The sequence below is a fragment of the Plectrocnemia conspersa genome, unplaced genomic scaffold (assembly GCF_051122295.1).
Source record: "Plectrocnemia conspersa isolate PC_06_02 unplaced genomic scaffold, ASM5112229v1 ptg000001l, whole genome shotgun sequence".
Lineage (NCBI taxonomy): Eukaryota > Metazoa > Arthropoda > Insecta > Trichoptera > Polycentropodidae > Plectrocnemia > Plectrocnemia conspersa.
Genome location: NW_028277165.1, coordinates 22526049 through 22547964, shown reverse-complemented (window position 1 = coordinate 22547964; position 21916 = coordinate 22526049). Strand labels below are relative to the sequence as shown.

The window sequence follows — 21916 nt, the reverse complement described above, 5'->3', positions numbered from 1 at the left end:
GGACTCGGCCATGAGGAGAACCGAGGGGCAATGTTGAGACTGAGGCAACATATACATCTCTCGAAGATCAGAGGGGTAGTGTTATTACAATGATTATACGCAATGCATGCAATGCAGGCCAGCCAGAACGCTCGGGAGAAATACTAATGCAACTACTACGAGGGGTGGGGATCCCGTTCATCTGGCCGTCAAAAGCTGGGTGCCCGCCCATAAGGGTTGGACTCGTAGGGCGTAACGTCAGTGGCGCACGCTATAAATAACATGTAGCTATACGTCTACTGCATCTTTCATTTTTCATTCTGTAAACAAATGTCATACATAAATAAGGAATAGCGCAGTTCGTAACATCTAAGTCTAGTAACTCTGAGGTTGCATGTTTAAGCACCGTCAGCGGCACTCAAATTTTTATTTATAAAAATGCGCATTTAATAAAAACTGACCTTAGCTGTAGTAACATCTATTGATTATAAATTATATTACAGATAATAATTTATAATTGATAATATAGATGTCACAGTCTGGTATATATTATGTCTGATTAACTTACCCAGTTGATACAGATTTATCCATTTATAACGCATAAATTTATTTTTAATAATTTAAATTAAATTATGGCTATTGAACCTAACAGGTTGTATTATTACAACACACAAAAAAATGAGCTTACGCCTTACAAAATATTTAAAAAATAAATAAATATTGTATAATGCTGGTTTAGCACAGCATTGGCGAATCTCAGATGAGGATGTTTCTGGCCAACTGCATCGCTTCTTGGACACACCCACGAAATATGTTTACGCCTTACACTATAAACGACTTATATAGCTACTTCGGCTATCATTAATTAAATGATAGAACAATAATATAGTTATGCGCAAGGTAGAATATATTGCTTAACTAATACAATAAGAAAATAATAAAATGATTTTTTGCTCCGTTAGATAGCATATATTTTTAAAAAGGGTAGTGTTTTAAAAATGAGTGATTAACGTCTCTGTGCGGATATGAAATATTTTCAACGCAATTGTTTTGTCATAAAATCTCTCCTCCACTTTAGTAAAAAAAATACTGTTATTGGTCTTACTTTCGAGACTTTCGGTCACTATTTTCATTTGTTTGAAGGGGTCATTAGATTGACCTCTAATTTTGGTTTTCGTGACCATTACAATAGCTACATACAAATTTAAGATCGATAAAAAGTAAGTGTATTATATAATATATGCATTGGAACTCCGTTTTGTACGTTTGAACTACTTAATAAATTATCAAATTAAACATTTTCGTATGGATTAAACTTTATATAACGTGATTTATTTATTAGAATTTATCATGAAACAATTTCATTGGATTAAATATATCTCTCACAGTTGAATTAGAACATTTTAACCCTTTGCGCTCGTAAGTCGACTATGTGTCGACATCGTATTTTAAGCGTTGTACTCGAACGTCGACAATATGTCGACAAAACTTTGAATGCATTTATTGGCTTTGTGTTCAAGCAAATTTTGAAAATTTAAATTTATTAATAGTAAAAAGACTTCTGTTAAACACATTTCAGTAATATTGAATTTTTAACTTATGCAAATAACTCAATAATCTTAAATTTACAAGTGTAAGTTTATTGTAAAATTTTTCATCGGAACATGGTCAAAGCGCGCGCTGTTAGGACGGCATCGCGCTAGACTTGACAGATTTAGGTTGTCAATTAATGCTTTAAAACTGATTTTTTCCTTCTAAGGGCATCTATATTTTTATGATATGGGATGAAACGGGATCATATGCTCTAATTGTGCATAATTATTACTTTATATTGTGTGTCTGTTATGAAATAAAAATAAAATTTTTAAGACGGAAAAAAGAGCGAGATGCCGTTATGCTAGCAGAGCTCGCTTACTCGCTCGCACTAGTAAAATGAGCGATTGACAACTATCGACCTGGGTACTCAACTCAAACGATAATATTAGTCTCGACACATTTAATATATTTTCGAGCTAGTAAATAGCTAAATTATGTAAAACAGAATTAGTAATCTGTGTTTTAATTATTTATAAATACATATATTGATTTTCTTTTAAAAATTATCCATATAATTACGAATGATGATATAATAATATATTATTACTGTGACAGTAATAGTATGCGTTTATGCTAAGACTATTTCTACCAATTTTAAATCTTGTACAAGTATTTAAAGTTTTAAGTTTTAGGATATTCTTTTAATGTAATCATTTTTTACGATCAATTATAATTATATTTTTAAAAACTGTTTTAATAAATTCAATACTTAAAAATTCAAAAATAAAGCCACGAGGCCAAGCTACGCTGGTTCGTTCTAGGTGTAAGAACGCCTGCCAATCCAAAACAGATCCCCACAAAAAAACAATGTAATATTTATCATTTCTGCCTCAAATGGGCAAATACATACGAAAAACTTGTAGAATATTTGTCTAAATATAAAATTTGATCATTTTCACAAAATATAATAAAACTTTACCGGCCCTATCTAATTTTTTTTATGTACAAAAAAATTAGGTGAGGCCTGGCCCCGATTGCATTTAGATTATCACCACAGCTGATATTTTTGGGCGCCATTTCGAAATTTGTTAATATGTGGGGACACCTATTCATGCCATATTTTTAAAAATATTATGGATCAAATAATTGATTTATAGCCTTAAATTATACTAAAAAGCCATTTTATTAGGCTCAAATGCTTACGGCACCTTTAAATGTCCAATGAGTACTGGCGATTTTCTTGATGACACCTATAGAAGTCATCCGCGGTGAAAGGGTTAAAAGTCTTGTAAAACATGTTTTTTTCAGTAAGTTTTAGGATTGTATTGTACTTATATAAATTTATTACTTATTATTTACACTCTAAAGGTGGATGACTCAAATATGCGTCATTGAAAAACTATTGTTAAAAGTCGTTTATGCACAACATAATCAACACTTACACGTTTAATTGAATAATATTTAAAACACGGTTTGTAAATTAGTGATATCTATTATATATTGTTAACTATAATTACAGCTTACAATCAATAGATGTCGCTTAGCAGTTAGGGCTTAATTTTAATAATAGCGCATTCTTAATATTAAAATGTTTAGTTTGCTGCGGGGACCTGAACCGATAGTCTCTAGGATATCAGTTCAACGGCTTAAGGACTACCGGTTATACAAGACAATCTAAATATAAAGTTGTAAAATCGCCATGACGCGCTTTGAATGTCTCTCTGTAAAACATATGACTGAAGAATATAGACAAGGTTATTTTGCTCGTGTAACACCATAGACCAGGGGTCGGCAAACCTTTTTTGTGAAGGACCAGATTGTAAATATTTTAAGTTCAGCGGGCCAGGAAGCAAAATTAAAATGAGCTTTATCATTTCTCTCAAATATTCAAATGTTGTGTAAATATTAAATATAAGCACTGTTTTTGTTTTTAGCTTTAAGTTTAATCTGTTAAGAAATCTCATGATATCTGCAGCAAAGGCTAATTCTCAAATCTATTTAATTTCAGATAATAATAGCTGAGGGCGTGGTTTTTCGTTGAAAAAAATTTTAATCGCTCCTATGATTTAAAAAATCTTAGTCAACCTATACCATGACTGGGCCATTGGACTACTGTATGGTAGAGAAAGTCGAAATATACGGCTTATATTATGATAAAAAAATAGTCACAGAACTGATGACGGTTAAGTTCATGATAGTTAATAAAGTTTACGGTTATTACAATTGTTTTAATAATACACAATAAATTTAAATGTTTTCTATAGTACCTGTTGGTGAATAGTGCATTTTTACAAAAATCATATTTTTTCTAAAAAAGCTTATACTTGTTCTGCTTTTAATTTTACCACCATCAGATGTTACACATTTTATTCGAAATTCACTTTAAAATGTTCTTTGTTAACGTTTTTCAACTTTATTATTAATATTTTCATTTGTAGTAGTTCCATGCAAACTATTCATCAAAACTATTTTTTTTGTCACTTTAACATAGCATTGACTGCTTGAATAAATAATTTAGTGCAAACCAGTAACTTATTTAGTAACTTACTGTTTGCAGAAGCCTTTAAAAATGGATAAATACTGCTACTATTTATACATAACCCTTTACTTATACAAAATATTAACTATTTGGCAAAGGCTACATGTAATATTTTGACTTAGAGAGCCATGCAAAAGCAATGGTGTTAATCGAAAATAATTTAAAACCACTGAATTGAGTTAAAAAAACTGCTATTTAGTTGTCTATTGATGTTACACACAATGTGCTTATCTTTTAGCAACTGTTCTCGCCGAAAAACTGGTAAACGAACAAATCTATTGCAAAAGGCGTTACGTGGGCACTGAAGATGCTGTCAAATTTAAAGTTCATAACGTCACGGTGAAATACAAAGCAATAGGAGCACCTTATAAGGTGATACATAGCTAGCTCCTTAACTCGATTGTTAGATTGTTAGATTTTTTTATATGTCAAATCTATCAATTACTTGCAGGCCGGATTAAAATAAGCAGAGGGCTGGATTTGGCCGTAATTTTCTGACCTCTGGCATAGACAGTGAATATATTAAAAAATATCTAATTTAATTTGGCCTTCTTTTTCGTATCTTAAATATTCCTATCCTAAGTGCACGTAAACGCAGGACAAATACCCCCTGGACATATATCTCCATCAAAACTCCCCTGGACATTAACCCCTCGTACAAATAATCCCCTGTGCAAATAACCCCCTGACAAATAGCCCCCTGAAAATTAACCCCCCGTGTAAATAACCCCCCTGACGATTAATAGAGATAAGTATTTTATATAAGTTGTTATTATCTATAATAAATGGTCATTATTTTAATAAAATAATGTTTAATACGAATAATCAATATCAATACTAATTTATTTCATTCAGCAAAATACAGAATTTTTAAAATATCAATAAAACCAACACACTTACGAAGAAAGTATACGTATTGTATATTTTGTACCGGTGACCGGTGCGAGCAAAATTGTTATAAAGAGTATTAAAAAAAATAAAAAATATTATTAGGCTAGATACATATGTATGTATAATACAGCTAAACTTTGGTAATGGCATCAGTATATGTTTTATTAAGTATAATAGAGCGTCACGAGACGTGTTAAGTAATATCTGTATTATATTTATACGTGGCGGGGATTAATTGTCAGGGGGGCTATTTGCATGATGGGTTAATTGTCAGGGGGTTATTTGCACGGTGGAAAATGTCCAGGGGGGTTATTGTCCAAGGGGTATATTTCCAGGTGGTTAGTGTCCTAGAACCATATTTCTTAATCTACATTTTCCTTTATATATGGACCTTCGCTTTACTTTATTCGGAATCTCATTATCGGCAACTTAGCGTCAAAAGTGTTAAATTTTCTTTTAAAAATCATTGGTTAAATCGTCAAAATGTATCCTTTTGCTTAAAACATATGTGCTGATGTGCATATTGTTTGTGTTTTATTTATTGTAAGGTGCATAACAATTTTTCGTATTAAATATGTTTTAAAACGTTATTATGTTATTATATGTTTTATTTAACTAACAGTATATTTATTTATTTTTTATAATACGTTTATTGTAATTTGATTTTCTAAAAAGTGTAAAACTTGTTAATGGGAATGTATTAACTATTTACCAAGAAAAAACAACAATTAAAAAAAACTAAAAACTAAGGTTTTACTAAGAAAAAAAAACAACAAGTAAAAAACTTGTACTCTTTGTAATTTTAATCTTGATTAAATTATATTGTAACCATTATTTTTTTGTATGAACGCAAATTTTTGATCGATGTTATGAGCGCTAAACGCTATAGAACGAGCGCGATGCGCAAGATAATAAGCGCATTGCGCAAGATAATAAACGATAGGTGCAAAAAAATACAATCAGTCCAATATTTTAATTATTTAGAATTCATATGACATCTAGCTATTTACAAATTACTTAATGGTTATAAACCTCTGCCGGTACAACACTCAGCTGTTTTTTAAATAATTAATTTATTTGTTTTGCCGCGCATTTGATTGCGATGGACGAAAAATCATCTAAAAACATCATTACATTTACCTTCCTATACTATGTATACCTAATACTATGTCATTTTTTTTTTTTGTGAATAGTAAGTACAATTCTTCGTGAACACATTTTAATAAATTATTCTTTTCTAAGTTTCATGGTTATCGTTTTACAAGTTATTTAAAAAAGTACAATATAAAAAGTTATTTTCCGATTAAAGTATTAAAATTATAATGTATTTTAAATATTTAATTAATTTTTTTTTAACTAAAATACTGACAAACTATCCACCTTTCGCTGTATTAATTTTAATTTGTAAAAAGATTAGTCAAAACATGTTTTATTTCATTTTTACTTCCAAAAATTGAACTTATAAAAAATCTTGAAATTAAATACGAGCTGGCACTACCCCAACCAAAAAAAAAATACGAGTTCAAAGGGTTAAATGATAGATGAAGATTGACGACCGACACACACACATAAAGACAGGGCGGTTCAGAATTAACTAATAAATCTAACCAAACGACGCAACCAGCATCTGCTTGGGTAAAAATTACAAAAATAAATTTCACCCTTCGAACACTCTAAAACAATTAGATTACGTAAAAGAGCAGAGCAGTTAGTATGGGAGTAGGGGTCGCAAACGGTTCGGGTACACTTTATCGGCCAAACATCGATGGATTCGGTTCAAGTCGTGCGCGTTAAACTCGACCGAAAGTTTACGCGTCGCGGTGAGCTATAAAAAAAATACCGGAGACTGTAAAACAGCGCGAGGAAAAACTTGTACTGGAGAAGGAGGAAAGAGAGGTCGGTCCTGAATCGTGTATCGTATTCCCTTCGCATTACAATTTTATTGTGGCCGTAAAATAAATGCACGACAGTGTTGCCAGCGGGCAAATTTGTTGCCAAAACAAGGACAGGACGAAACGACTGAGTTTTAATAATGACATTATGCTCTTTGAGTCGAGGCATGTGACGATCTTTTTTTTGTTTTAAAAGAGGGTATACCAAAAAATATATTTTGCCTGCTGTTATTTTGTAATTTTAACTATTACTTACAAAAGTAATATTATTTTAATAATTTAAGCAATAAAAGTAAGTGATATTTTAGAAATGTTTTAGAATCTTTATTAGGTGTTTTACCAAAATTATAAAAACAACCAAATATTTACAATTAAAATAATCTAATCTGGAGCGAGACAATATTATTTTAAAATGAATTATTTAAAAGATCAATTACTCAATGGTGTTTTAAAACGACAGTGAGTGCAACTTAAAATAAACTTTAAGTTGTAAAACCTAATCTTTAAATTCCACAGAGCGAATCCGTTTAAAACAAATCAGCTAACTTTTATCGAATGCCGTTCGCGCGCGTGAATCATTAATAGGTTGCGAATCAACTGGCGATTGACCCTGTCACTCCAATACATTTTAAGTAAAAAAAGCATCTCTTACACTGTTATTAGACGTTTTTGTGTTTATTTTATGAAGAGTAAAATTAATATAATTTATTTAATAAACATATCCTCACCTCAAAATTTACTAGACATAATCATCGCCTCAATCACATGTGTGCAGTATGTATACAACTAACCGCATTCCATTGTGGTTACAGTTTTAGTGGATCAACATTTCTCAGTACCATAATACCTCCTTCGAGGGTCAGTGCTGTGATAATCTACTTGAATTAGGAGAATATAAAAAGTTAACTCCATATATAGCTATTTATTCGGCTCATAAATTGATTCCATCGACTTTCACATTATTTGACGCAAATATTACTAGATTTTAACTTTAGCTATGTACGAGTGCTTACGATCTTGAACCAGATTAAATTATACTTAAATACCTATAAATATGAAAAATTTAGATAAACTAAAATTAATATATTTACTAAAATTATCCACCGCCTCTCCAAAATTAACTAGAAAATAAAGTTAAATACCTGTGCTTACACCCAAACTACTAGCTTAAATTTAAAACTTTGAATAATAAATTAGGTTTTCATCCTTAAGATTTAAAAATATTAAAAATTATTATTTCCTGTAAAAATAAATACTTTTGTATAAAAAGTTTTATATTCCTAATTTTTGTTAAATACGAGTTAGTCACATTGTTCACACATGGATGAAATTAAGATGAAAATAATATTTGATGATGTATGTATATTCTAGAAAAAGATTGAGCATTTTATATTGCGAAAACGCCGCAAAAACACAAGAGCAAATGCATCATGTGCATACATAGAACAGATATTCTTTATTCTGTGCGTGTATATAATGTTTTTTTATCATAAGGCGGCTCCCTTAAATTATGTTACAGTGTAAAACAATCAGCATTCTGGCTGAATTATTTCTTGTGTCATAGTAAGGAGGGGGGGGGGAGTAAAAATATACGAAAAAGATATCCTCCATTTAGCTCGCTCACACATAAAGTTAGAGGCATCTAATTCACCGTGTTATTGGGAGGATCTACTGTATGTTATATTTTAAAGCGTAAAAATAAACATAATAAATACTTTAATAGTATTAGCTTAAGTATAATAATAATTACTACCGGAATATAATAAAACAATATTTGTTACGAAGGATATGCAAAACTATAAATAAGAATAAATTAGAATATATTTGTGCATACAAAAATAATCACTAGAAAAAGAATTCTGTACAAATGGATTGATATCAAATAAATAATGTGTAATAATATATATTGCTGTAGTTACTATAATAATCAGAGTGCTTTTATACATAATATTCATTTCAAAATTAATAATGCATTAAAGCAATAAAACTTTACGTCAAAGAAAATTATAATATAGATTTTATTTTACTTTAACCTAATAATTTTAAAAATAAATAGAAAAGATTATAATATAGATATAGATAATAATTGTTAATTATTTATTACATTTTTATTATATAATATAACAATGAAATGTTTTTAAATATGATATTTTCGTTTCAGGCACTCAAGGGTGAGCAGTGAAAGGGAGCGTGAGTAAAAAACATATTATTTATTACACTAATTATTTTTTATTTCTTTTTTATTATAAACACGATGAAAAAAACATCTCGAACTATTTGTTCGCGTTTAACTAAATTAAGAACAAAAACAAAGAACGGAAGAAAAAAATTGACAAGCACTGTTGCGTTTTGGAGCAATTGGCAACGTTCCTGATCCGATTATGCAGATTGGAGCTTATTGCGGTACATTGTTCCTTAATTTCAGAGAGCTTGTAAACACCCACATTGGTATGGGTTAAATACGTTTTTTTATTTCTACAATTTATTTTAATTCACTGCCTTTGTATGTGTATTTTTACTGTACTCTGATTATATGAGTTATAAGTAATAGAATTATTAAAAATACTTTAATAATACTATTTTTATGATTTAGATAAGTACGCAAAAAATCCATTTTAAAACAAAAATGAAGGTAAAGAAACATTTAATTAACCTTTATACTAATATGTTTTTCTTTCCGCTATTTATTTAAATATGTATGTATTTAAACCAATACATCAAATCCATTTAATATAAATAGAAAGCATATGTCTTTGTTACTTATATTTATATTTAAAATAAATGTTAAAGCATCTTTTAAAATAAGGAATTTATTTTATAGCAAACTAAATCATTGTCAGGTGTAGTATCACATAAGATAAGCAAAATGTGTCGGTATGTATCTTTCAAGCAAATCTCTCAAGCATGTCTACGACAGTAACAAATGGCACAAAGATGAGCTTGGAAGTCTAGAAGCCTCGAAAAAGTTCGTCGCCGCCAAGTAATCTCTTTCGCCGTTAAGCTTTACATGCAAATATAGCGTGATGTTATTTTTCATCACATCCGATCTGATTCGCCAATCACCTTTTATGCTATAAACGATTTCTCTTTCTCGGCTCGAGTATCAATAAAAACTGTCCCTTCCTTTCACCGGAAAAAATCTTACGTTAGCAGATGTAAAGAGAGGCATTTTCATCTGTGTACAGGGCCGGGGTCGTTCCTTTGAAATACGCCTTATTTCCATAATCTTGCCCGACTTAGGCATTCAACGTAGAATCAGTGATACATACAAAATATCGGATTCATATACATATGTATACAAAACATACATATGTATAAGGATACGTTTACGGTACCTAGTTTGATGATATCATTTCATTTTGTTTTGCCTAAGCCCCTTAAGTTTTTATTAAATTTTTAGTTAAAAATGATCTTAAAAATTCTATACAACTTAAGATTATTTTATAAAATATTAGCTTGATATATTATTTAACTTGATCTACTAGATGTATTACTATTTACTCTTCATTGATTTTTTATTATTAAAAATGCCCATAAATAAATTTACATATCGAATCACATAAATTGTAAAAATGCTGATGTACCATTAAAATTCCTTTAAAAAAAATCATAGATAATTAAATTTAAATACATAGTATAACAACAGCATTTTAATCATATTTTTAATTATAAGATCTTTGAATATCCATTTTTTATAACAAATTTGTGGGAGTATTTTTTATCAGTTTTAACAACTGGTATTGGGTTAAGGGTATATTTGATAAATCTACGCGCCATATAGTAAAGCCGCAAATTTACAAATTTGCATGGGTCAAAACCGACTTTCACTAATGACTTACGTGTTTGCTGTATAGGAAAGTTTACAAAGGTTTTGTGCCCTTTAACGGCCAAACGTAAACATTCGATTCATCAATCATTGTGAGAACAAAGTGCATAATCCATCATTGGCGAAATAGACAACGCTTTATTCGCAAAACGTATAATGCGGTGTGTATTCAATTTATTAAATTGTCTCTTTGCAGGGCGATTAGGAGGCTGTGCAAAAAAAATGTTACGAGCGTCTGCTTGCCTAGAACAAAGGGAATTCTTGTTTTGTATAAATAAACGTTACGCGTGGCTGCGGTACAAATAATTGCGACTTTCATTGGGCTTACCTTAATTTCGCTAATGACCCGGAATTTTTAAATATAATTGTAATTTTACAACATATTTTATACAAACGTCTGTGTTTGCTTTGTGTAATTAAGAACACCGAACAACTAATTAGATATTATTTTAAAACTACCCTGGAAATCACAAATCCTATTTGCTTACACAACGACCTTTTCCAGCTTATTAATAGTATCAGAGAATCAATAATTACATTTAGTTCAAAAAATATAATATATTAGGTAATTAAACTGAAGGTCGTTCCATAATTTAAATCTTAAACAATTCAACTCTAATTTAAAGGAAAGCTTGTATCTAAATTTAAACATTTTTATAATTGTTTCGTATTGTGTACATGAAAGGTTTTACTATTCCTCAAAAAAAATATCGATTAAATTTTTTAATTGATTTCTTTTTTCGCTTGAGATTTCTTAAAAGATTTAAGTTAATAGATTCCAATTACATCGCGGTTCATTTCGTGCCAAATGAAACGTTCGTTAAGGACGCCCTTAAGCCCTTCTCGTGCATAAAAAGCGGGTTCACATTTTGACGCGAATATTCACGAACGTAAAATCGATCCTTCCGCTATTGTTGTAAATGAAGGCACAGCATACTTATTTAACACGCTAGATTCCTCTTATGCGGAAATCTGCCGTCAGAAATATCTCGAGGTGTTTTACTTACATGACCCACTTGTGAAAATTTTAAGGATTTCTGGGGGCATGCAACGCGAATTCGTATCGTACGTGCCCTGCAGGCAAAATTATATTATGTTATATTTATGTGGCGGTCGTGGAATTGTTGAACCGTTTGTAAAAATGTAACATAAATAATTTAGCATAAAAAACATAGATTGTATGTTGGTGCGGAATACAAAATTAAGATTAAGAACACATTTCAACCAAGAGCTCCGTAAATTATTTTCTAGATAAAATGCTTTGTTATGAGGATAGCGTTTTACTTGGACGATCCATCAGTTATTCCTGACCTCTATGGCACCTTAGTTTTCAGCATTTATGAATTAGGATATATAATTTTAAGTCCGTGAATAACGAAATACTTCTCCTTAATCGAAAAAGGTTCTTAAAGTACCTTATGTTATTGTATTCCAGTGCATTTCTTTTAAGAGCGTTGAGATACGATTCTATATGTTCTCGCAAAAATTTATATGTCGTTATGCATTTTTTTAAACTACTGCAGAGTGCTCTCGACATATTAAACTATGTAATTATATTTAATGTCAGCTACGAGGAGCTGGTTCGGTTCGTATTTTTTATTTTATTATTTTTTTTCTCATTTCTTAATGTGAATTATTTATATATATTTTTTGTATTTTAATCATATTATGTATTTTTTTATCAACGAAACATGGGATAACCTGTTATGTCATAATGTTCTGAATTTATTTTTAAAAAAGAAGTGAAGACAATTGTTATAAAATTTTTGTTAATAGTGAATAATTTTCTATCCGAAAAATATGTGCATAATTTAATTAAAAATATAAATTTCAATAAGAAAAAAATATATTAAAATCGTACATCTTTACGAATATATATATACATATATTAGTTTTTATTGCGATTTGATATTTATTAATATAAAAATCATATATTACATTTTTTTAAGATACATACGCACAATGTATATTTACATCAAACTCCATTTTTTTTGCCTCGCTACACAGAGCCTCGGTCAAATTTATAATATTCTTCGAGTCTTGGTGGTTGTTTACGAAAATGAAAAAAAAACTGACTGCAAAAATGTAAACTGTGTAGAGCAGCGAGGTTTGTTAATGTTGGAGCGCGGATAATGCGCGTGGCGCTCCGGTCGAAAAAAAAGCTCTTTGAAGTTTTTCTTTTGAGAGCTTAATAAGATTAACCGCTGCTCGGAAAGGAGTTAAAATATAGATTAGCGGATTTGGCACGAGGCGCTACTAACTGGGCGATTATGGTTTATCAAACAATTACAAAGTTTTTGGCGTTGTTTAATATTTCAACAAAACACGCCCCGCAGTTTTAAAAACGCACATATAATAAGAAAGGGTTAAAGCGAAAACTCCGCGTCGAAGTATCGCTCGTTCTAAGTTTTAATTTGAGAAAATAATATGGTTTATAAAGGAAAAGTTTGTTATTATTTGAATACTGGAATTAAAATACATACTAAGTGGCAAAAATAAATAATATTATTTATTTTTATCAGGTTGGGCTTAGAAATATGTATATGTATCTAGCCATAATTTTTAGAAATAATACATAATATTAAATTGTCTCAAAAAAAGTAAAAATTAAACTTTTTCAATTTAAGTAATTTATTTCCTCAAACAAATATAGATCAAGTGTTTTAAATAAAATAGGCTGATGGATACGTTACTTTTTTGTATTAAAATTTTTCCGGTTACTGATTCACACCATGGCGCAATGTCATACCTGTGATCATCATGACAGTTAACGTGATTTTTTAACAGAAAAGTTAAAAACAAAATTCTAGCAAATTATTCTTTTTTGTATACCTATGTTAACAGATCGATTTAAATGACAAAACATAAAAATAGATAAGGCAGTCTAGATTGAGATTTTTGTACAAATAAACTACTAGTTATTATATAAAAATATGTTGTTATTGAAACTCTTTCAAGGTTTATCGTAATTTATCATTTCGAGTGACGAACAGAAAATAAAAAAGCATTTTTATTACGGCCTTTCACGAGACAACCGATTTTTGGATTATTCACAAAGTTTTATAACAAACTTTATAAAGAAAGGCTTGGTACTTCACAGAAAAGAACTGAGCGCTCGAGTGCTTCACAAGTACTATTTGAATTGAATTGTTGAATTTAATTTGACGCACTTATATTTAATGAGGGATTCGAAAAAAATAAAATTTTATATAGGCTCTAGTGATGCTTTAGGATCATTTTTTTACACAGAGCACAGTGATTCAATTTATTTTTATTTACATTTTCGACACTTAATCTATCCGAAGCGAGAAGTTCCATAAAAAAGGTCAATTATCGATTGGCCACAACTGGTCCGCCATTAGACCCCTTAATTGAGAAAGAGAGAGAGGAGGCGATAAAACTTTAGGGGCAAATAAAAACCTCCCTTTCACGCAACTTTTCTTTCTTTCTTCCCTATTTTTTTAAACAAAAGTAATTCTAAAGTTTCGATGGAGGATTGGGCGACAATATCTCAAAGTCAAACATCCGTCGTCGCTGCAAGGTGGATTTATTTATTCTCTCTTCTGCGCCAATTTAAATAATCTCCCAGTGGGATTTGAAAGCTCGACCAGAACCGAAATTCTAATTCCAAAGCTCAATTACCAGTGTACACACGCTGGAGCGTTTTACACGCGAATCAACAGAGTAATCTCACGGAAAACGCTCCGATTCCAATTCGAGTATTACTTTCGTTTACACGTATAAGACTCACGGTAAACAATCATAAATTGCGGAGACGATCGAGAAACGTCGACATGAATTTGATTATTTCATTTCATGGTTTGAGATTTTTTTATTTATTTATTTGCGCTTACATTGGGTCAATTTGATGTACTAAATCCTTTAACAAATAACTACGAAGATGATCGAGGAACACCGACGTGAATTTATTATTTTCAATTTATCTTATTAGATATATTTATGTTTATTACACTATTTAAAAAAAAGAATATGTAAAATACTCATTTATTTAAAATTTGTCTTTAGCTTCTTTAATTATTTATCGTTTTTCTGTTAATATTATTAGCCTAAAATATAATTTTTAATTTTTGAGTAACAATATTATTATATAATACTACTATTGCATATTCAGTTCTTTTAATTCTGATGTATGCTATGAATATCTCACATCGCTTAAATATCCATCAATCTAAAAAAGCGCCCAATAAAAAAAAAAAAACGCTAAAAAAATACAATATATACACATTATTAAGAAAATAAAATTAAAAAATACAAAATAACCAAAAAAATATATAAGTTAACTATTTATTTATAATATAAGTTTTTTTCTAAAGTTTACAATTAATATATTAATTAATAGCAGTCTTCGATATAACACTAAAAATATTTTTTAATACACTTCACTTGATTATATGTAATATTTTCAACGCGAAATAGCGTAGTCTGTAACGTCTCAGACTAGTAACTCTGATGTTACGGGTTCGAGCCATGGCAGCGGTACTCGAATTTATATTTATAGAAAATGCGCTTTTATTAAAAAAACAGCCCCAGATTCAGTGACCTCTATTGGTTATAAATTATATTACACATAATAATTTATAATTATTAATCTTCTATAATATAATTGTTCTGAGCCGTCGCTTCCGCTTCCAGACGCGCACGCTTTAAAATACAACATTATATGCTGAATCTTCTACTTTGTAAATCGTATCACTTTGTATGAACGGTGTTTATAATAATACATGTAAACAAAGGAAATATATTTAATTATAATTAATAAAAATAAAAATAGAGTTGGCATGATGATTTTCAAACCTCCGTTAATGTATTCTTTTGTTGTCGACCAATGAAAAATAAGCATTGAAATACAAAACAAGATGGCCTACAGTAACATGGCAACAGTTGTAAATAATTTTGTTACGCGACAATAATTTTCATTATTTTGGCATGTGCGTTGCTCGATTTAACTGGATATAAATAATCGGATAGCAAATTAACTAGGTATGTTATTTCTATGAAAATGAAATATATACATAATGTGTGTAAGTATTATAATAATACATTGATTAAACTAGATGAACAATCTTCGTAATGAAATCTTCCAATTTTGAATTCCCGTCGACGGGCTCCGAGGCCAAAAAGTGAGTTTTTCTTTTACATTACATAAAAATGATCATTGCTTTTGATTTAATGCACATATTCGTTGGATTTGACTGAATATGATTACTCGAATTGCAAATAGACCAGGTACGTATTAAACGTGAAAGTGTAATATATCCTTAGTATGTATGAGATTGAAAGTTAATGTCGCAGTGGGAACTCTATATATATCAGCCAACGGACAGCTTATAAATGTGTAGTTTCTTGAATGTTATCTAATAGACGACATTTTGCAAAGATTATAAATATGTGATTGCATACCTGGAATAATCGATAGCCAAAATATCTAAGATTGGCTTTTTTTTAATTCCGATGTAGCAAAATATGTATCTACGTCATGGTTTTTTATCAATTTTTCTTCTGTGCAATCATTTCTCTTTTGGAACAGCTAAATTCAGGATATTCAGTTACATCAAACGTGTGTAGTATATTCTTTATAAATAGATAATACTTGCTCACAGTGACTTCAACTTTTTGTTTATATACACCAATTCTACGTTGTCGTCATATAGGCCATCAAATTGTTCTATCATTGCTTCTGAAACATAATTAAAAACAATTACCTTTATTAACAGTTAAACATTGAACACGTTCTTACTACTAATATAATTCATAAATGAAATTTAAACAACTGAAGAACAAAATTAACGGTAGTTACCGTAGAGGATTAAACACGTAGATTGGTATCTCTTCAACTTCTTCAAAATAGCCGTAATACATCATGTTTTAATTGTTTGCCATACGTAAATGTTATTAGATCTTTCGTTGCTTCTGAAAATTAACTGTAAACGATACTATATAGTTGGTAAAATGTAACTTTTTTTTACAGTATGTATTATGAGATTTTTAAAATTTGGTATGTATACCTTTAATTGCCAAATCACTGCTGTTTGTCATTCAATGTTGGATCCTAGAAAGTCAATAGTAATTTTGTTCGAATAACCGTGATACATTATTAATATAACCAAACACTTTCTGGCACACTCATAATTTAAACTTTTGTTTATATTACACTTATATTACGCTACACCATTTTGAATCATCTTCAACTAACACTTTGTAAAAAAGATGCTGTGATTATAACATATTTCACTGTTAATTTAATCGCACTAAGCTGTATCCCGGCGCGCACTTGACAGATGACGAAAGTGTCATGTGAGCAAATCTGACGGTGGGAAGTCCCGGGTATTGGAGTGCGTAAAAACGAACGACGCAATTGATTTTATCGATTTAAATTGTGAAACATTTATCAAAATATGTATAAAAATCATAAAATTATAAAAAAAATATTTGTTTAACTAAAAAAAAATATGTTTAGTTTATATGGGATTTTAAATATAATATATATATAATGTGGATTTGTATTAGCTTCTCTATACAGAAAAAAGGTGTACTTAAATTTTGGTGAAGTTGGCGATTTAAATTTATAGTTTTTATTTTAAAACAGTGAAATCTCTTTGTAACGAATACCTAAATAACGAAATTCCCAGCATAACGAATCTTCAATTTGTCCCTGACAACTTTCATACAAAATGTTTACATTGCTGATCTCAGTATAACGAAATATTTTGATCCGAATTTAAAAATGACTTTACAACTTGACACAATATTTTTTAGAATTCAGTTCGACCTTGAATTGGCGTGTGCCTCATGTGTTCACAAACAACATCAAAGTGTTTCGCCGATTCTCAAACTTTTTTTATAAAACATTTTTTTAACAAATTTTATTGTGTTCAAAACATTACCCTTAAAAATAGATAAAAAACGATCTATCAACCTTATAAGAGGCTATTTAGATGCTGTAGTAATATGGTAATTAAAAATAAAATAAAAACATATTATCTTTTTTACATTCAATTTAACAAATTTTCAGTATAACGATTTTTTTTTCTTCAGTACCGTGAACTTTGCTGTACTGAGATTTTACTGTACAATGTTTAGTTTTATTATTATCTAGCTAAGTCTTAAACCTAATCTTAAATTATATACAATATTAAGTTTTATCAAGTTTCAAATCTAACTTTAAATAATATAAAATGTTTTCTTAAATGTAAAAAGTTGTAAACCTATTTTCAAATGAATTGCAAATGTTAAGTTGTTTTTTATAGATTGAACCATTTTGACTATCGTTAAAAATGCTAAATTTAAAAATAGATTTTAAAAAATCAGAACGAAGCAAAAATAATATTTAAAACTCAAAAAGTTAAGGATCCGGTATTCGCACACTCGCTAGCTTCATTAGTTAGTTTATGTAAATGTCACCGATTCCCAAGCTTTCAGTCTGGTGGTTAATACTGATTGACTTATTCAGTTGGTACAGATTTTCCCCGTTGTAACGCATTGGGCTTATGCCTGTCAGATTACAACAGAGGATTCATTAAAAAAAAAATAATAATAATAATAGCCGTATTTTAAATCCAGCAATATCATAATAATCGACAGTATTAAAATATAGTTTTCAACATGATTCGTTTATTATTATAAATCTAACTATCGTGATTTAATATGCTTCCCCAGTGTGTCATGATTTATACAAACAATTATTATACAATTAAATAATTAAAAGAACAGTTATGGTGCACAAAAATTGATCCCACATATTTTTATAGCTTCGCAAGCTCATTAAGAAGCTGGAAATTCAAAAGTCAAAAGTGAACGAGCATTGACGGGTTGTCGACACCGCCCCCTAGCAACTTTTAAAAGTGCTTCATTGAATAGACGCTACGCCGAAAATTTAATAAATTGTATTCCAAGTAAAATGTCACTATGATACAACTACGAATCTCCCTCTTGTAGAGATATCTTACAAAATTGTATGAATTCTCTCTAACAACGAGTACTTTTCTTCACTCGAACTCCAGATAATGCAGGCATATTCGAGGACACTACAAATTAGCGTATCGTACAGAACACAAATAGCCACACTTAATTTATTTTATTGTAAAACTCATTTGTGTAGACAAAAGTAATATTTTTCAGGAATAATTAAATCAACGTTATTAAAAACATAATAAACTCTTTAAATCGTTAGCTATTTTGAAATATTACCATGGCGATGAAACTCCGTTTATCGAATGATGACGCAAAAATGTTTTATTTCACTGTTCCATTTTTACCGCATCTCGTGACGTTCATCATTATTTTCCATTTTGTTAAATGTTCCATATGACAATATTGTATACACTCACATGAATATAAAAAAACAAACAATAACTATACGAGAACTACAAAAAATGTTACAATTCTCGCATGCACCATTCGTTGGAATGAAAAAACGCGAGGGACACTTTTCAATTTTCAGCATGTTTCCAATTGAAAGCAAACCACAAACGAAAAATTTGTATTGTTTTTCAATGTGTTTTGTTTTCCATAAACGTCTGTAAATGAATACAGATTAATCAAAAAGTTTCATTTCATATATATGTGACCCATAAATATAAGTTTAGGGTACATAATAAATAATATTTCATTCATTTAAATTATTTATTACCATATATTTATAATTTATTAACTATAAAAAATATTCATGTTACTACTAATCTGTAGCTAAAAATCTTATCCTGCGTCTTTTATAGCTATTTTATAGTACCAACGTACTTAATGTTATCTCTTACCATGTTTTGAAATATTATTATCATACAATATAATAATCTTGCCGCGTTCATTGTTATTTTTTATATTATACATAATCTCATTCACATGATATGAAAATAATATAATAAACATTGATTATTTATTTTATGGTATAAACCTTTCCTTTCAATAATGCCATAAAAGTCCACATATACGATGTATTATAATGATAAATTTAAATCTTGGGTCATTTAGGATGTATAATAATATTCGTATTAATTTAACTATGCTTTGATCGGGTTTAATTTTATTAGAAAATTATAATTTTATCGCGTATGAATCTCAGTTTCAGAATCGGGTTGTTCTTGGATAGAAGAGACCCTTAAGGATTTCAAATAAGTATGTCAAGTCGATTCTCCTCTAACTCAGCTTTCTCTCATATGTAAACATAACTATTAATTAATAATGGACACCCAATTATTTTTGCCTTCTCCATCTGAGTTACTTCTTAGTGTTATTGTGTAATTAATATGAAGTGGGGCACTTTTCTACCCAACCAAATATTTTTTATAATGTGTATCTAGTTTATGTCTGAATATGATTTTTACTTGCACTTGTATAAGCTAACAATGTAATTTATTTCTTCACAGTTTCAAATGTAAAACGACACATTAGACCTAACCTCACTTCAAGTTTGGCATTAAATTTAAATCAGTCCGAGCAGTGCCTTTTAAACCGTGGGTTGTTTTATCAGATAGTCTTACGTGACTGATAGTATTAATAGGGTGTAAAGCGTTTTCGCGTTCGCCAAATCGGGCAGCGAAGAAAGCAAAACAGATAGATGGAGAAAAAACGATAGATAGGGGCTAAACAAGGGATCGGTTTCTGTGGATTAAATGGCAGTATTGTGTTGAGGGAACGCGTGTGTGTGCTAAGGGATGTTTGCCCATTGATTTCGTATTTATTTATACACGGGCCGATGAGTAAATATACGTGGTTTTTGTGTGAAAGTAGTCGCAGGAGGGAAAGCTCCAATTTTAGGGAAGCTTTTCTACAAAGAGATTTCTATCGGAATTGCCACGTGTGTTTATTTTCGATGTATTTGGGTCAAATAAAGCAAATTTATCGCGAATTGATTGATATTAATCAATAAATTTGTTATATAATAATAAGATAAAGTAAAAGTGGTACGAATAAAAAAAAAATTTTATTGTTGTTTTGTAGCTGTATTGTTTCACAATTTAAGTTTTATGAAATATTTCGTTTCGACATTCTCAAACATTTTTCAATTGAAAAATAAATAAAATGTATTTGCAAAAAAATACATATTAAATACATACTCGGGGGACGGTTGTATACAAAAAATGGCATTTAAGTATATTGTTTATATTTATTATAAGTGATTTATGATCGTTAGTCTTGCTCGCTTGTTATCCATTGGTCGATACCGCTAGAAAAATATGTGAGCAGATTTTTTTTTTACTATTTTTTTGCAATTTTGATTTTAATTACACAGAGTAAATTATTTAATTAGGTTATTAGTATTTATAATCGATTTTTAAGTAACAACAAATATTTATTCTTCACTTTTGCAAATATGAAAAGAGTAAATTCTGCATATATAGTTATGTGATCCATATATAAATTATAAAATTTTAATTTAAAAATGTATGATGCTTTCAAGTTTATAATCCGCGATAGTTGACAATGGTCAGCACTTCATAACGTTTATGTTAATCCTTTGACTCATGACGAAATTTAATCTTGACTATGGAGTTAAAAATTTATATATTATAACAACTTTATAAAAATTACATTAGTTGCATCTGATATTCCGCTTCCAAAAAGAAGCTTAGATTTTATTTAGCTATGTATTATAATTATATATATATATATATATAATTAGTATTATAAAGCTACTATATCCACAAGATGACGATATTGATATTGAATTATTGGAAAATAATTCAGGAAAAGTTATGGGTATAAAAACTTCGAATACCGAATCTTTAACTCAATAAATGAAAAATACCATTATTTCTAAAAAATATCATAAAACATGGATTCTTGGAATTTATCAATTTATATTTTATGCCTAAAATTAAACCTTTTTTATATACAACTTTTTTTAAAATTCACTAATTTCATCTACATCTTTTACAAATATATAAATTGTATATAAACGAGATTTAAATTGTTATTAGTTAATAACAAAAATAAGTTTGTCTTAAATCAGAATAAACACCCCTGACACGAAGGCTAGGACATTATTATAGTTCTAAGTCGTCACTTAATTAATTATTTTAAAAATCTTTCATTTGTAATACTTAAGAAATCTCTACAATTTTATTAATTACTTAGCGCCTCAATGTCCCCTTAATGTTTATTATTCCATTTGTGTAGTAAGCATACAATATTAAAATGAAAATTTAAAAATAACATTAGCGCTTAAAAGAAAATGCTTAGCAATATTCAGATATAAAAGGTCGTAAGTCTCTTTTAACACGATAAGTCTAAAAT

At 29.4% G+C, this 21916-nt stretch overlaps 1 protein-coding gene and 1 long non-coding RNA gene across 8 annotated transcripts in view; one reads left to right on the top strand and one right to left on the bottom strand.

The window, feature by feature from the left end:
• The window catches only part of LOC148239260 (potassium voltage-gated channel protein Shaw-like), a 260022-nt gene that overhangs the window by 125111 nt on the left and 112995 nt on the right, over positions 1–21916 (top strand). For all 5 annotated transcript variants that reach the window (XR_015810275.1, XR_015810276.1, XR_015810278.1 and 2 more), the window contains exon 3: positions 8999–9027. The gene's annotated coding sequence lies outside the window, so the exon portion shown is untranslated. The remainder of the gene's footprint in view (positions 1–8998; positions 9028–21916) is intronic.
• Positions 15034–16942, bottom strand: LOC148239261 (uncharacterized). Of its 3 annotated transcripts, none has more exons than XR_015810451.1 (5): positions 16690–16942; positions 16482–16605; positions 16283–16361; positions 16085–16211; positions 15034–15376 (listed from the first exon to the last, which is right to left on the bottom strand). It is a non-coding gene; the product is annotated as an uncharacterized LOC148239261 (long non-coding RNA). The 3 variants fall into 3 exon arrangements; XR_015810453.1 differs by having other exon boundaries at positions 15034–15325; XR_015810449.1 differs by having other exon boundaries at positions 15034–16211.